The sequence below is a fragment of the Rhynchophorus ferrugineus genome, unplaced genomic scaffold, assembly GCF_030347505.1.
Source record: "Rhynchophorus ferrugineus isolate W39M unplaced genomic scaffold, kcgeb_rfMv2 rfM10, whole genome shotgun sequence".
Classification (NCBI taxonomy): domain Eukaryota; kingdom Metazoa; phylum Arthropoda; class Insecta; order Coleoptera; family Curculionidae; genus Rhynchophorus; species Rhynchophorus ferrugineus.
In genome coordinates, this window is record NW_027472589.1 from 15312955 (window position 1) to 15330100 (window position 17146).

Below are 17146 nucleotides of genomic sequence, written 5' to 3' on the forward strand. Positions count from 1 at the left end.
AGCTGCTCTCCCATAGCAGCATTCTTTTGAGATCCGTAAACAGACACTAGTCCCTGAGATCCAGATCTAGAAAAGGTGGGTAGCAATGTGATTTGAAGGGCGCTTCATTCAATTTCATCATCGTTTTCATCGGCGCGTTTCTAAACCGAATGCTCAACTGTCATGGCCCACTTGTCAATTTTAGCACATAATTTGAAGATTTGTAGGTTTAGAAAAACTAGATCACATCTAGAAACGGTGCATCTATATATCATGATCAGCGCTTATTGAGTGAATGTTTAACAATAATTGGATCACGGTATAGATTTATAATTTATAATCAACCATGAGATTTAAATGTTCCAAAAAGAACAATGTTATTTTTTAAATTACTTAATTATTACATTGTCTCTGGTGAAATAATGTTTATACACGTCACTACTGCATTTTTTAATAACTATACCTCACTACACAACACTAAAGATCAGATGGTTTGATTCTTTTGAGTCTGTGTCCTGCTCTGGTCGTATACAAAAGCTGCAATACTTCAATATTCTCATGAGAATGGGGTCTTTTCTCATGCCTCCTTGCAATTCTCTTGATTTCTTGACTGACTTGAAATGTAGACCATTTGTCTATGGCGCTGGTGTTTGTTAAAGCTCTGAGCTGGTCTTTCCTACGTAAGTCCCGGAAACGGTTCACAGACGGGCCTGTTCAGTATCGTCGCGACGTTATTGCGCTTTTTATTCGCTAATTCCATAGTTGTCGTTCGACCTTCGTAGAGTAAAGACGTGTTTGGAGCGACGGTCAGTGTAATAAATTTGAAAGTGTACTACCTGTGCCACAAATGCGATTTTAAAAAATAAGTAAAAACCGTGACGACAATAACAGTGTTAAAACTGCGCGTTAAATGTTTAGTGAAAATGTGTTTAAAACGATGGTCACTGCAATAAAGTAACAAAGGTAAAATTTTGGGGGCTGTTAAGGGTCGGAGGTGCATCATCTGTACCACAAATGCGGCGTTATAACGGTTCTGTAACAAATACCGGTACTGAAATTTTTGTAAAAACGTGAATTAAACTATTCATTAAATAAAAATGATTAATAGAGAGAACCAGAGACTAAATGAGATGGAAACACAACCCTCAACGTCAGGTGAAGCTTATCTGGCACAACAGAATCAAATCTTTTGTCAAGAAAACCATAAGAGAACGCAAAATGAGCAAGCTCTCTATAATGCGTATATTAACGAAAAAACAGCCCGACGGAATCTGGAAATTGCACTAACAAATATGCAAAAACAATTAGATGCACTACAACTCCTAATAAAAAACCAAAACACATACAATCCAACTAGCATTCCCGTAGTGAACCAGTGCACTGAAAACAAATTGCCTGTAAACTATGAAACAGACGAGGAAGAATTGCAAAAAGAAGTAGGCTGGATAACAGTTAAAAGAAATAAGAAACGAAAAGCAAACTACACACCTGAAGCTTCACCACAACAACCAAAAACCATTAAAGCACAAGAATTGAATAAAGAAATAAAAGTGCCGAGACCACCTCCAATTATAGTAAGTAATGTCACAGACTTTGACTTGCTATATGAAACAATGAAAACAAATAATATACTATTTAGAGCAACAACATTAAACAATGGACAAATCAAATTAAACGCCGAATGTCGTAAAACTTTTACGAAAATTGCTGAGTGCTTGGAATTCCTAAAATTACAATGGCACTCGTATGAAGATAAGCAAACCAGAGACATTAAAGTAATGGCAAGAGGGCTTCCACCGACAGCTAAAACTACTAAAATAGTGGAAGAGTTAATAAAAAATGGACTTAAATGTACTGACGTCACAAATATCCTGAAAAAAGAACGAAATAAAAATAACAATGGAGAAATAGTTGTCCAGAAGAAGCCTTTACCACTGTTTATGTTATCATTCCAACATAACACGGACATAAAAGCAATTTATGAAATTAAACAAATTCTAGGAGTCGAAGTAAAAATAGAACCTCTTAGAAAGGCAAATCTTGTGCCACAGTGCAAGAGATGCCAATTACATGGACACACACAAAAATTCTGTAAAAGGGAACCAAGGTGTGTAAAATGCTCAGGAAAACACATCACGGGAGAATGCAAAAAACCCAAAGGAACAAAAGCGAAATGTGCGAATTGCAATGAAGCGCATCCAGCAAGCTACAGAGGATGCGTAGTTGCGAAAACATTCCAAGAGAGAAGAAATAAAATCAGTCAGGCTAAAGAGCAAAAAACAGTGACTCAAAATAAACAACCAAAAATGTACAACGAAATCAACGATGAAATGACCTATGCTCAAAGCATAAACCAAACCGCTCAAAAAGAAACAAAAAAAGAAGACGTTACAACCAACGAACTGCTATTGAAACTTATAGCAAAGCTGGACAACCAGGAAAAGATTATTGAATCGTTTTCTGAAAGATTACTTAAACTCGAAAACAATAGGGCGGTGGCCTCAAGAACTAAAAATGGCAAGTAAAGACATCCGCATCGCAATTTGGAATGCTAATGGGATTCAGAAACATCACGCTGACCTACAAGTATTCCTAGAATTGCAAAAAATAGATATTTGCTTAATATCTGAAACCCATTTGACAAAGGAATCCTTTATTAAATTTAGAGGATATTACTTTTACCACACCATTCATCCAGCTAACACAGCAAGAGGAGGAAGTGCAATAATAATAAAAAATAATATATGCCATCATCAAGAACCCGGACTCAGTTTAGCAGAAAATCAGGTAACGGCAGTAACTGTTATATCTAGCAAATACAGGGTTACATTAGCTTCCATATATAGCCCTCCAAGATACAACCAAAAAAAAGAAAATTACTTGAATGTTCTAAACAACCTAGGAGAAAAATTTATAATCGGTGGTGATTTCAATGCTAAAAATACAAGATGGGGATCTAGAATGACGACAACTAAAGGTAATGAATTACATAAAGCAGCTGCTGAGCTAGGGTGCAGTTACATGTCGACAGGAAAACCAACTTATTGGCCTACCGATCCAGAGAAAACTCCAGACCTGTTAGACTTCTTTATAGCTAGAAACATAACCACTAACTACATGGAAGTTGAAGAAAATTTTGACTTAAGTTCAGATCACACACCTGTGATTTTGACGCTGAGTGAAAACATTATAAGAAAACAACAAAATCCAACATTAACCAACAAGAGGACAGACTGGGAAGGATTTGTTGAAGAAATAAACAATCGAATTCAACTAAATGTTCCCCTTAAGACAGAAGACCAATTAAATTATGAAACCGAAAAATTCGTTGCAGACATCCAACAGGCTGCTTGGAATAACACTCCAGAAATTAAAACTTCAACCAAAGGAATAAATTACCCGAAAGAAATCAAGGAAATGGTAGCTGAAAAACGAAAACTACGGAAAAAATGGCAGCAAAATAGAACACCTGAAAATAAGAATATCTTAAACAACATAACACAAAGGTTGAAGAGGGAAATTTTGGAAATTAAAAACAATTCCATAAATAACTATCTACGAAATTTAACAGATGACAAGAACACAGACTACTCGCTCTGGAAAGCCACTAAATACCTAAAACGATCCTGTCTACATAGTCCTCCGATAAGAAACATGCATGGAAGTTGGGCACGCAGCAACCTGGAGAAAGCAGAAGCATTCGCTGCCCATTTAGAGAAAACTTTCAAACCAAACGAAAGTGAAATTGAACATACTTTACCGGACATAGACGGCGAAAATTCGACAATTCAATTAACAACTCCGAAAGAAGTCACCAACGTTATTAAAACTAACATCAAGCCAAATAAATCACCAGGCTATGATTTAATAACAGGGCAATTGCTGCACAATCTGCCAAGAAAGGGTATTATAAAGCTCACTAACTTAATCAATGCAGCATTTCGACTGAAATATGTCCCAGACGTTTGGAAAATGGCTGAAATAATAATGGTTCCAAAACCTGGAAAATCACCAAATGATATAAAAGCTTATCGACCTATCTCACTGTTACCGATGATAGCTAAGGTATTTGAAAAGCTCCTCTTGAAAAGATTAAAACCAATTATAGAGAGAAAAAACCTAATACCAACACACCAGTTTGGGTTTATTACCAAACATTCAACGATTGATCAAGTGCATAGAATAACAGATGTTATTGAAAAAGCCTATGAAGATAATAAAGTATGCTCAGCTATATTCTTAGATGTAGCACAAGCTTTCGACAAGGTATGGCACAAAGGCCTCGTCCATAAGCTACAGAAAATATTACCGAAGCAACACACCGAACTATTAAAATCTTACATCACAGCCAGAATGTTTAGAGTGAAACAAGAGGAAGCTTACTCTACAATAAAAGAAGCTAAAGCAGGTGTACCACAAGGAAGTGTACTGGGGCCAATTCTGTACCTACTTTATACATGTGATATACCACAAATCGAAAACATTACAATAGCTACATTTGCTGATGATACTGCTATTCTTGCTGTCGGAAACAATAGCGAAGAAGCAACCCGAAAACTACAACAGGCTACTGACGCTATAAATAAATGGACCCAAATCTGGAAAATACAAATTAACCAAAACAAATCTGTGCATGTTCAATTCACCTATAAACAGGCCGCGCTTACACCATTGACCATAAACCACACTGTCATACCATACAGCAATAATGCTAAGTATCTCGGAATGACACTTGATGCAAAACTACGGTGGAAGGAACATGTCAAAAAGAAAAGAAAAGAACTTGAGTTAAAATATAGAAAAATGTATTGGCTAATTGGAAGAAAATCTCAATTAACTACACATAATAAATTACTTCTATATAAACAAATATTAAAACCTATATGGACATACGGAATACAATTATGGGGATGTTCCGCAAAAAGCAACATAAATCTAATACAAGTTTTCCAGAACAAAGTCCTAAGAAGCATCGTAGGTGCACCCAGATATTACCGGACCATTTATTTACATCGAGATCTTCAGATACCGACTGTCAATCAAGAAATTAAAAGAATTGCAAAGAGACATGAGGAGAGACTTCACTCTCATGTTAATTTCGAAGTATTACAACTCTTGGACAACACCAAAACCGGACGCAGACTCAAAAGGACCAAACCATTTGAACTTGTGTAGTGTGTTGTAGTGCAGTGAGGTGCATTAGAAAAAACTCAAAGTGTTAAAACAATTATTATTATGTTAGAGACTATGTAGGACTGATGAGTCCTATTAGATATATACCTAGATTTAAGCTATTATAAGGACAAATTGTAGGTTAGTCGGCAACGACTAGTAACAATGTATATAATTATAAAAAAAAAAAAAAAAAAAAAATTCGCTAATTCCCTATCGTGTTCTCTCCCTGATCTCTAGCTAGCCGCTTTCTTGCGCGCCAGCATTCGTCTCCTCTTGGCTGCCATCCTGGGTATCCCTTTCTTCAAAGTCAATTACCGTATCGGTCCAAGCGTTGATTCTTGTGACGGTTTGCTCGTCGACTATCCTCTCTGCGTTCCATATCTGGTAGTTCCCGTCGGCTGTCCGATGCCTGTTTCGGGCCTCTACCCGTTTTCCAATTTCGCATGTCTCCAATATATGCGTCGTGTCTTCTGGACCTGTGCGACACTCGCAGAGTCCATCGGTCTCCTTTAGTTTAAATCTGTGCAGGTAGGCTTCCATATTTCCGTGGCCTGTCATCAGTTGCACAGCCTTCCTACTCAGTCATGTGTTTCCTGTCCCTATTTGTTGGCAGTATTTGTAAAGGGTTCCTCCTTTAATGGATTGCTCCCAATGCATTTGCCACCTTCTTTTTACCTCTCCTTCTTTGATTCTATTGATGGTTCTGGTGCTGATCCATCCGTGGTTTTTCAGTCCTATTTCTTCCTTTACAGTGGCTTCTCTCGCGAGTCTGTCCGCGGTTACCATTTCCTTCGTTGTCATTTTCCGGCACCATATTAGCGATATTTCACTACCGCTTTTCTGTAAATCTAGCAAGGTTGTTTTGATTTGCATTATGTCCTTATTCCGTGTGTTTGCGTACTCGGCCCACCCTATGGACATTCTACTGTCCGTTCGAATGGTGATTGGTCCCGGGAGGCTTCTGTCCCGTACCAGTTCTATGGCTTTCTGTACCGCCACGAATTCTGCCGCTCTGGAGCTCGATTTGTCTTTTATTCTAAGACTTATCTCTTCCTGGGCGTCTGTTCCTGTCCGTATCATTATTCCTATGCCTGCTTTTCCTTCCTTCTCGAAAGTCTCGATGTAAGTAGTCAGTCCTGTAGTATTTGGGTGCGCCCACAATACATCTCTTATCACGATAAATACGATAAATTTGTATTTTGTTTATGTTACTCTTTGCACAACATCCCCATAATTGAACTCCGTATGTCCATATAGGTTTCAGTATTTGCTTATATAATAGCAATTTATTATGTACTAATAATTGTGATTTTCTTACAATTAGCCAGTACATTTTCAGTTTTTCAATACAGTTTTTTTCTTTTCTTCTTTATATGTTCCTTCCAGCGAAGTTTTGCATCAAGATTTATTTTGAGATATTTAGCTTTGTTGCTATATGGAATGACTATATGGTATTATTTAATATTATTGGTGCTTGAACGGTCTGATTGTAGGTAAACTCCATAAAAAAGTATTCCAAGAAACAATTTGATCAAACGATTCGTCATGTCAATATCACTAATAAAAATAATCAGAAAATATCAGTTAATATAACGATTTGAAAGTAATACTAGTTTCTTGATAATGACTCCAGTCTGTATGATTCAAAAAAATTCCAGTACCCAAGATTGGAAATCGCTCATTCAGAAGGTTTATTTGTTCATAATTTTCGTGATTTTCATATCCATGCTTCTAGCACATCTTCTAAAATTATATCTTTACATCGGTAACCGATATTTCGATGAAATGATCGCATAAATCGCTGTTATAATTTAATTGAAACCTTGCCTATAAAATATACTAAAGTCACTACTACATGTCAGTCATTGATGTTATGCAAGTTCCTTCATAATTTCAAGCAGGATAAATCTAAAGCATAATTTTTTATTCTTGTTATTCTGTTTTTTTCTTCCATTCTACAGATCTGCACATCCAGATGTTTTCAATTTGTGTTACATTCTCTTATTACATCAACTAAATGTTAAGAATAAGAAAAATTAGAGCATACTTAGAAAGAGTAATTTTTTTCCGTCTAACCAGCATAGAAATTATCAGTTTGGATGGTAAAATTGGACGATCTGTTCAAGAGAGACCTAGGCCAACAAACTTCCTGAAAAGCCAGGCCATCATTTTCCATAAGAAGCGTTACGCACTGCACGTGTCTCAACTTAAGATCGACACCGCAATAACTCCATGGCTGAATAACGTCACGCACCTAGGTCTCCACTTCGACCGATGGTTCGGTTAGCATTACCAAATCCAGAAAGGCTCGGGGATAGCAAACCTGCTATCTTCTCTGATCTACCCTTCTAGCAGACTTCCCATCTCCATCAAATGCTTATTTTACAAGATGTTAATTCGGTCCGTACTTCTCTACGGATCTAATGTCTACTTTAAGTTTGTTACACCCAACCAGGTCAAACGGCTTCAAGTTTTCCAAAATAAGCTCATCAAGAGAATCTTAAACGCTCCATGGTTTGATGGAAATAATCAAATTCATAGGGAAACTGACGCTCCAGAAATCAAGCACTTCATATCTCAATCATTCCACAAACAACAACTCAGCTCAAGTTTTTCGGAAAACGCACTTGTTCGCGAGCTGGTCGACATGCTGAGAGCTTAGCAAGGCGCCACCGCAAACCTCCCTCCCTTTACCAGGCTGAAACGACCTCATCCGTCGCTGCAGTCATAAGTTTTACCCCCATACGACAGTATCCAGTCGTGTGTTAACTCAAGTTCGCGAATCAATAGAATCGCCGGGTCCTCATGCCCAATAACGACTGCCCGATCAGCGGGTGCCATATCCCCAAATTTAATGCAGTAGCAGTAGCGATCCACAGGGGTCAACTGTGAGACGGTTTCAGTTTAGTGTATTGGCAGAGGCAGTCCCACATAACCCGGGCCAACTTGTCACTCCAGGCAAGTCTCCGCGACCAGGTATGCGTCATGCATTCCACCGCCTGGTTTTAGGCCAGAACAAAAAAAAACTAGGCCAACGTCAAAATGATTGTTTTTCTTTTGAATAAAACTATATTGTTAGATACAGCCACATATACGTTGGTTACGCACCCGCCTCTAACTTCATGGAGAGTCCCATCCTATCCCTCATAGATAGGCCATCCGACTCTATTCAAAAAAACTCTATTCAAGTGATCAGTGGCTGTATTCACCATTCCTGTAATAATAGTTATTTTAAAGGTTTTTGATTAGATTTTACCTCTTAATATGTGATATTTTGTTGATGTGGAGACAAAAAATTTTTTCTAGACTTCGAAAATTCGATTTCGAAGAAAACACTCGTCTCGACGATTAAAAATTATTGTTTTTGTTCAGTTATTGTTTTAATTATTATTTTTTTGCAGTAAAAGCTTGAACATATGATTTTTTATGAAGGGAACTCAAATGATCATTGTTGAGGTATAGGAGAGAAAACAAGATTGTAAGTTAAATACAATTTATTTTCTGTACATTTTGTTATATATAAATATATCTATGAGAAAAGCATTATGATTTAGATAGATGTACTTACTAAGAACTAAATTCTGATGTTGGATAATATTGACAGGAATTCTACTGCGTTTGATTCTTGATACTTTTTTTGTTTTTTCAACATTCTACTGCTTCTGATGTTCTGGTTCAATTCTTCGTTCACTATACTTTCTTATCAGTTCTTTTATTAATGCTTTCTTCAATCAATGCTGTTAGCAATTTGTTCTTCAAATCTTATTTCTGTCCAAGTTAATTTTGCATTGCGGTGAAATAATAAAAACTTAATTATATAACTCAATAGATACCCGATTCCTCAAGGAGAATCAGCTAAATACCTCGAAATCCATTTTGACTGTAGATTAAATTGGAAACATCATGTTAGACAACAAGCAAAACACACTAGAACCAAAATAAAACAACTATACTGGTTAGTCGGAAGATACTCTCAACTTGATCTAAAATCAAACAGGTTGATATATAATACAATTAAAAAGCCAATTTGAACCTATGGGGTGCAAATATGAGGTTGCACTAAAAATTCAAATCAACTAGTCACCCAACGCTGTCAAAATAAGGTTCTTCGATTACCAATGCCTATCGCTACGTAAACAACGAAGAACTGGAAGATGACCTGGAAATCAAGTGGATTTGCGAAGTTATCCAAGATTTCGCATTGAAACACGAAAGAAGATTACTAAATCATACTAACGTGGAAGCAATACAACTGCTGGATAGCGCGCAGGGTGTCAGGAGATTGAAGCGAACAAAACCATACGAATTTATATAAACTCTATACCTTTAGTGTAAACTATAGCTATAGCTATAGTTATTATAATTTTATAATTGAGGAATACATATTGATGTATTTTCTCGCACTCGTCTTGCTTGTGAATTAATCCAAGTACAAATGAAATGTAGTTATTAATTTATAACTATTTCTAATTAAGATTGTACTAAGCGTATCTAATAAATATGTTAGAAAAAAAACTCTTATTTCAAATGCTGTTAACAATACGCGTCACAACAATCATTCAAGTGACTTTTGACATGTGTAAATTTTATTATTGAATATTAATTGAAATACAATTACAATTTGGTGTAATATGTAATTGGTATTTCAAATACTGGACGCTGAGGTAGTTTGTAGTTAATATTTCAAATACTTAAGGCTTCAAAATACCTCTAAACATAAATATTTTTACCGATCTTATTAATAGGTGCGTTCTACAGAAAATAATGCTCGAGAACGAAAGGTATCTAAGCAAAATGGCAACCACCAAATAATGTCAATCTTTAAAATTGGCAACACTGATCCTGTACTGCGCGCTAAATTGTAGAAATTGTAGTAGAACTAACATCTACCTCTAACGGTTTTTATGAAGAGGTTTTGTTAACAGAAAATATAACAGAAAATGAAACTAAGGACAGAGATGTACCAGCACGCACGTCTTTTTGCCTACTTAGATCGGCTGCAGGACTGCAAGTTGAGGCATTTTATTGTCATTTTATACTAAAAGAGAGTTTAGAAAGAATATTTAGATACGTTTTTTAAACTGTCACTTGTACTTGAAATAAACTTGAAATACATTGGTTCATAACAGGAATTCAAAATCTTGTAATTCATTCCTTATAGGCAAATTATTTTTTAAAAGAACATAAAATAATGCCTGGGAGTAGCATTGCTACTAAAGATGTGGATGCTTTTATTGTATTTACGGACAGGGACATCAACCACAGACTTCAAAAATGGGGTTATAATTAGTCACATCTTTTAACGTTATTCGGATATTATAAATGACTTCATATATTGTTGAAATTATGTATTATAGGTATCTAGTAAATTAACACTAATAAGCTATTTACATTTATTTTAATTTTCTACGATATTTAAAATTACAATGCACTTATTCTGCGATAGACACTTTGGGCTTATCATTTAGATCACCATTTTTAATGTCCACTGAGTTTTACTTATAACTTATCTGAGCTAGATCAATTGGATTTATTCCCTTTAATGTTCTGAAGTCATCATTATCAAACACTATCGACTGTTTCTACCTTCAGGTCCTTATGCAAATTGTCGTTACGAATTATGATCATATTTCCATTGATTTGGCTGGTACAACCCCAAAGTTGGAAACCATAAGTCCACACTGATTTCAAGACTTGTTGATAAAACAAAAGCTTATTATACTGACAGTGTTAATATAACATATATAATAAATATCTATCCAATAACCAGTACATTTTTTGTAGCTTGAGTTACTTACATTTTTTCACAACATGTGACTTTCACCTGAAGTTAATTAAGAGTAATGCCAAGATGTTTAACTTTATTTCCATATAGGACTACATGCTGATTTATACTTGATTCTCTAGCTGATGAAGTCAATATGCACTGATTTATTTTGATGTGCCATTTTTCTATTTTGCATTGCATCTCAGCAATGGCTGTTTGTAGCTTTTTGGTCCATTCAGTTCAGTTTTTCGGTTGTGTGTGTTGATTCATCTCCAATGACTAGGATTGCATTGTCAAGTCCCGAATATCCAGCAGATAAAGGACTACCCTGTAGCACACCTACTGGTACTTTCCTCAAGTTAAAATATATTGCAGAACAAATTGTATTTTCTTCTAGTGATTTTTCTATGACATTGCTGATTCTGTCGTAGAATGTTGTTTCCTGAAACCAAATTAATGCTTCGGAATAAGATGCTTTTCCTCAATTATTTGATTTATCCCTTTCAATAGAGGTTTTTCAAATAATTTGGTCTGGTCATATAACTTTTACGCTCCATAGAAGAACATGTCTACCAGTTTTATCTTGGTATATCTTGGTATGCATCTAGATCACATGCTTGCCAAACGAAAACAAATTGGACTTAAACTCTACCAAATGTGTTGGCTTATCGGGCGTAAATCCAAGTTATTATTAGATATAAATCTATAGTCAAACCTATTTAGTCATATGGAATACAGCTATGGGGAACCACAGACACGTCTAATATCTCCATCATACAACGGTTCCAAAATAAAGTGTTGCGTGCCATTGTTGATGCCCCGTACTATATTTCAAATAAAGTGATACAACGCGACATTCCTGTTGAACCTATAACGAGTATAATACAACGTGATTTTGTGAAGTACTTCAAAAGAGTGTCAGTGCATCCCAATGTACTCGCTAATCAGCTAAATATGTGAAGTAACAGTGAAGTGCGTAGATTAAAACGCCTAACACCATACGATCTGATTATTGGACTTAACAAATACTTATTGCCCTCTGGACAGATTGTGGAACTAATAAGAGTAATAAGAAAAAAATAATCTGGACATCGTCAGCAATAGTGATATTGGAATAATTCATATAATATAACTCAAGTTTGTGCTTGTGAGGACCAGTAGAAAAATTATTTGCTTTAACAGGGTTTACTTATTTCTTCACAAAAAGCTGTTTGCTTAATAACACATTTGAAAATCTACTGGTGATGAAAAGAAATCTTTCCATAACTTAACACCTGGCTGTATTTTGTATATTAAATACAAATAGTTACAATAGTGTACTTCATATTTTATATTTCAAATACACGACTTTGTATTTTGGTATTTTATATACATGCGGGATAATGTTTTGTAGTTTTGCTCAACTCTGCAAAAGTCAATTACTAGTAAATGCTTCCAAACATAAATGATACATCTAATATTTATATTTATACAAAGTAAAAGCTCCATTTGAACAATGACTAAAATAATTGAAATAATAAAATAATATTTCAACATAATACTTAACTGGCGAAATCACTCTTGTTGAAACGTTGAAATGGATGTTTTACCCTTGATATTCACCAAGTACCGTACTTAATTCTTTAAACCCAGTTTAGCAACTTTGGAAAATAAATCACACAATGGTGAATAGCATAAAAAAGGAACCGTTCATACTGTCAAAAATGAAACAAATAGTGGCTAACAATGAATAATGCTTATATAATAATAAAATACAAATTTATTCCTATATTTATTCCAAATTATCATTTGCCTTTACAAAAAAAAACTCAAAATTGATTCGCACTGTCGACAATAAAGTTATCAAAAAAAAGGTCTCTAATAACCCACCAAGTGTTCACTTTTGCCCCATTAAATATTCTATTTAAACCTACAGGTTGTTCAAACATCTGCACTCTAATGCCACCTTGCCCTTGAGACGTTTACCTGACCGTCCCCTAACTCCTTTTACCCTCAATAATCTGGTTTAAAAATTTATATAAAATACCGGTCACTCACGACACAAAGAAATTATTTTTTCCACCATAAGCCACAAAGAAAAATACATTAACCACAAGAGTTCGATATTTTACTATTTTGCACGTTACAGTGTCATATCTATTTGTATTAACCTACAAAATAACAAATATTTATTACGTATAAATTAAATCAAATTATATAAATAATACATTTACTGATGTAAAATGCGAATTCTCTTAAAACGAACGACTATATTAGTGTTGGGAACTATCGACTGAAATCGACTGTTTAGTAATTGACTACTTTTTACTAACGGCTGTTTCAGTCGCTATTTTTGGTTCGACTGATTTTACTACTTTTTACCAGTGACTGTTTCAGTCGCTATTTTTGGTCCGACTGATTTTGTTACTATTTACTATCGACTGTTTCAGTCGTGTACTTTTAGTTACTATTTTTGGTTCTACTAGTTTCATTCTACTGATATTTAACGTTCTGGCTTTGTCGTCCTAGCCGCAACCTTGACAAAAATATACCCAATTTATGCTTACATAGATTTATATGTAATATATATAGTTTTATGATTTTTTTGGTAGTTTGATTGTAAATAACAATATATTGTATATTAATATGGCAGCATTTTGGAACGATATTTTTCAAGATTGTTAACGTAATAGGGCAAAAAGATTAAAATTGTGAATTATAAATAGTAAAATACCTTAGTACTATACCAGTCAAACTCTTTGAAATTCCATTTAGATCACAACAGCTTTGTAATTTAATATTTAAGAATGTAGTCTAGCGTTGGGAACTATCGACTGAAAACAGTCGAAACAGTTGATAGTCAAAAAACTAGCGATTGAAAATAGTAATTACTATGTTGTACTTGATGTGTTGTCATTCTGCAGGTTACCATTTAATATCTATTTATATGAGCCTACAAAACAACAAATATTTATTGCATACCGGCAGGCTATACGAGTATTTTTGAAAAACTACTTTAAGACAATACTACGTATTTAGTTTACATGGAATAGATGTTATTTCTGCAAAAAAAATTGAGTTTACGCGTGACGTAGTTGTTTTGGTCGTACTGGATTGGTTGTATGGGTAAAGGTCTTATTTATACATTATTTTAATAATTTTGTGTTATAATTTGATATTCTAATGTGTATCGATAGTGTGAGGGTCCCTAATGTAATTATACATCGGTAAAAACTCCAAATAAGTTGTGTATTTTCGGTCCAAAGCAGAAAGATGTGATTAAATCTTATGATACCGGAACCAGCCAGTATAGTTTGAACATTGGTAATTTATTCACAACAATAAAGTTAATGTAAGTATTTACTTACATTTATTACATTCTAATGTAAGTATTTACTATTTTAAATACCTTCAATTATGGCTAAAGTGTAATTAACGTAATATCGAGGTGAACACTGATGATAAGATTATATCTGAGGTTAGGCCTCATTTGTTTTGTTTATTGTGTATATGATTACCTAATAATGTTGTTCTTTTTTTCATTTACCAAATAACATAGAAAATTATGTTTAATACGATATGACTGGTTTAACCAGTAAACGTTTTCATAAGACTCATGCCAACTAGACTGAACTCACTACTGAACGACCATACATTCTTAAAATATAAAGAAAAACATTCATTAAATCCTAGCTTTCAACAAGTGTCAATCAAATCTCAAATCATGGTTAGATATCGAAAAGCCAATATCAAATATCTGGTTTCTTGTACATCAAATAGTTGGATGGTTTATACTTCACCAGGTTAAGGGTAAGTGAAACATATTTTATTGATCAATGTAATTTTATCAAGTTTTTACAGCCCGGTATGTGTGTTATGGCAACAAGAAATTTCAAATATTTGGAAGAATACTTACGTACGGACAATGTATGGACCATGTGTCACTAAAATAAAATAAAGTAAAAGAAACCAAACAGAGATCAAGTTTAAGAATTCATATAGAGAATCTAAAAAATATAAAGCACTTGATGAAGTAATATGGTTGCACATGCTTATAGACCTTCCATTAAAACAGCCAATGCACGTCGTCAATATCGTCCAACGTATTGCCAAATTCAGTGTATAAAAACGTAAAATCCCTTTTAAATTCGAGACATTTTTCTTTCTCATTTTATTAATTAGCATTACTCTAGATAAATGGAGACAGAATGAAGTCTGATGCGTCCGAACATGTAACCAAATCGGTCTCTAAAATTCTATTTCTGTTGGTACCAGTGACACCATTGTCATATGTAAATGTAAAGATAATAAAACAGCTCTAATCCACAAACTATTATGGCTGTTTAATTAACTGTAGTTTAAATCATTCAATAAATATGCATTAGATGTACTACGATGCTTAAATAAATTATATTTTATAACGTTATTTTCGTTGAATTATGTTAATTTGGTGCGGCAACGTTGCATTATAAATTTTGATGACGTGAATTGGCTGTTTTATTCGAATTACTACATAAAATTGTAAGACTCTTAGTAATTTTTGTTTAAATTTATTTATTAGATTGTTATTTTTCGTTGCGGACTAATCTACAAGTTGTCTTTACATTAACTTAAATCTAGGTATATATCTAGGAGGACCCATCGGCCCTATCTTAATTCCTGATGTAATAATATTTATGTATTTGTTGTTTTTTCATCACACTACACAAGATCAAATGGTTTCATTCTTTTGAGTCTGTGTCCAGTTCTGGTGCTATCCAAGAGTTGTATTACTTGTGTTTTCTTACAGTTATTTTGATTTTTCAGTTAATAGTCGGTACCTCAAGGTCTCAATGTAAGTAATCCGTCCTGTAGAATCTCTGTGCGCCTACAATACTTCTCAGAACTTCAGCACTTGTTCTTGAAAACTAGAACCTTTATTTCATTCATATTAATTTTCGCGGAAGATCCCCATAATTATACCAATTAACCAATACATTTTCCTATACTTTAACTGCAGTTCTTTCCTTTCCTTTGTTATATGTTCCTTCCAGCGAAGTTTTGCATCAATATACATTCCAAAGTATTTAGCATTGTTGCTATATGGATTAATATTATTATTTATTGTTATTGTTTTGATTATACATTTTATTTTCCAAGTCTGGGTCCAATTATTTATATTGTCACTTGCATGTTGTGATTTTCGTGTGGCTTCTTCCCTATTATATCCGCCATTGTGATATTTTCCATTAGAGAGATAAAGAATTGGCTCCAATACACTTCCTTGTGGTACACCTGCTTTATCTTCTTTTATTGTAGAGTAGGCTTCTTGGTGTTTGACTCTAAACATTCTGGCTGTAATATAAAATTGCAATAGATCAGTGTATTGCTTCGGTAAAATTTTCTGTAGCTTATGAACAAGGCCGTCATGCCATGCCTTATCGAAAGCTTGTGCTACATCTAAGAATATATCTTTTTACCTTCTTAGAGTCTGTTCAGTTACATCTGTTATTCTATGCACTTGATCAATCATCTAACGTTTGTTAATAAATCCAAACTATAATATAATATATAAACAACAAGGAGTATTATTCCAAGCAGCTTGTTGAATATTTACAATGAATTTTTCTGCTTCAAAATGTATTTGTTCCACTGTTTTATGCGGTACATTTAGTTGAATTCCATGACTCGATTCTTCAAGAAATCCTTCCCAGTCTGTTCTCTTATTTATCAGCGTTGGATTTTGATATTTTCTTATTATATTTTCACTCAATGTCAGAATCGCCGGTCTTTGACCTGAACTTAGATCAAAGTTTTCTTCGACTTCCATATAGGTGGATGTTATGTTTCTAACTATGAAGAGATCTAACAGGTCTGGAATTATCACTACTGAACGACCATGTATTCTCAAAATATAAACAAATATATTAATCAAATCCAAGCCAAGTAAAATTAACCAAGCAGAGATCAAGTTTAAGAATTCATAGAAGAATATGTTAATAAAGCACGTTTAAACAAAGATTTTATAAAATACTTGATGAAGTATTGTAGTGGCACATGCTTATAAGATTGTAAGGCTTATTAAAATAAACTTTTTACATTTTACAATTACAATTTGCTTAATAAAATTACAATTTATTTACCCAAATATCACAAGGTAATTTTATATAATACCGAATAAGACTTTTCCTTCAACAGAGCTACTAAAAGTTTAAGAAAATCACATATCCATCATCAAATGTATATAATTTAAACCTTTTTCTGTTG

The 17146-nt window shown here is 34.1% G+C and overlaps 1 protein-coding gene across 1 annotated transcript in view; it reads left to right on the plus strand.

Moving 5' to 3' along the window:
• The window catches only part of LOC143204166 (uncharacterized), a 243729-nt gene that overhangs the window by 205524 nt on the left and 21059 nt on the right, over nucleotides 1–17146 (plus strand). The gene's annotated exons all lie outside the window — the stretch shown is intronic.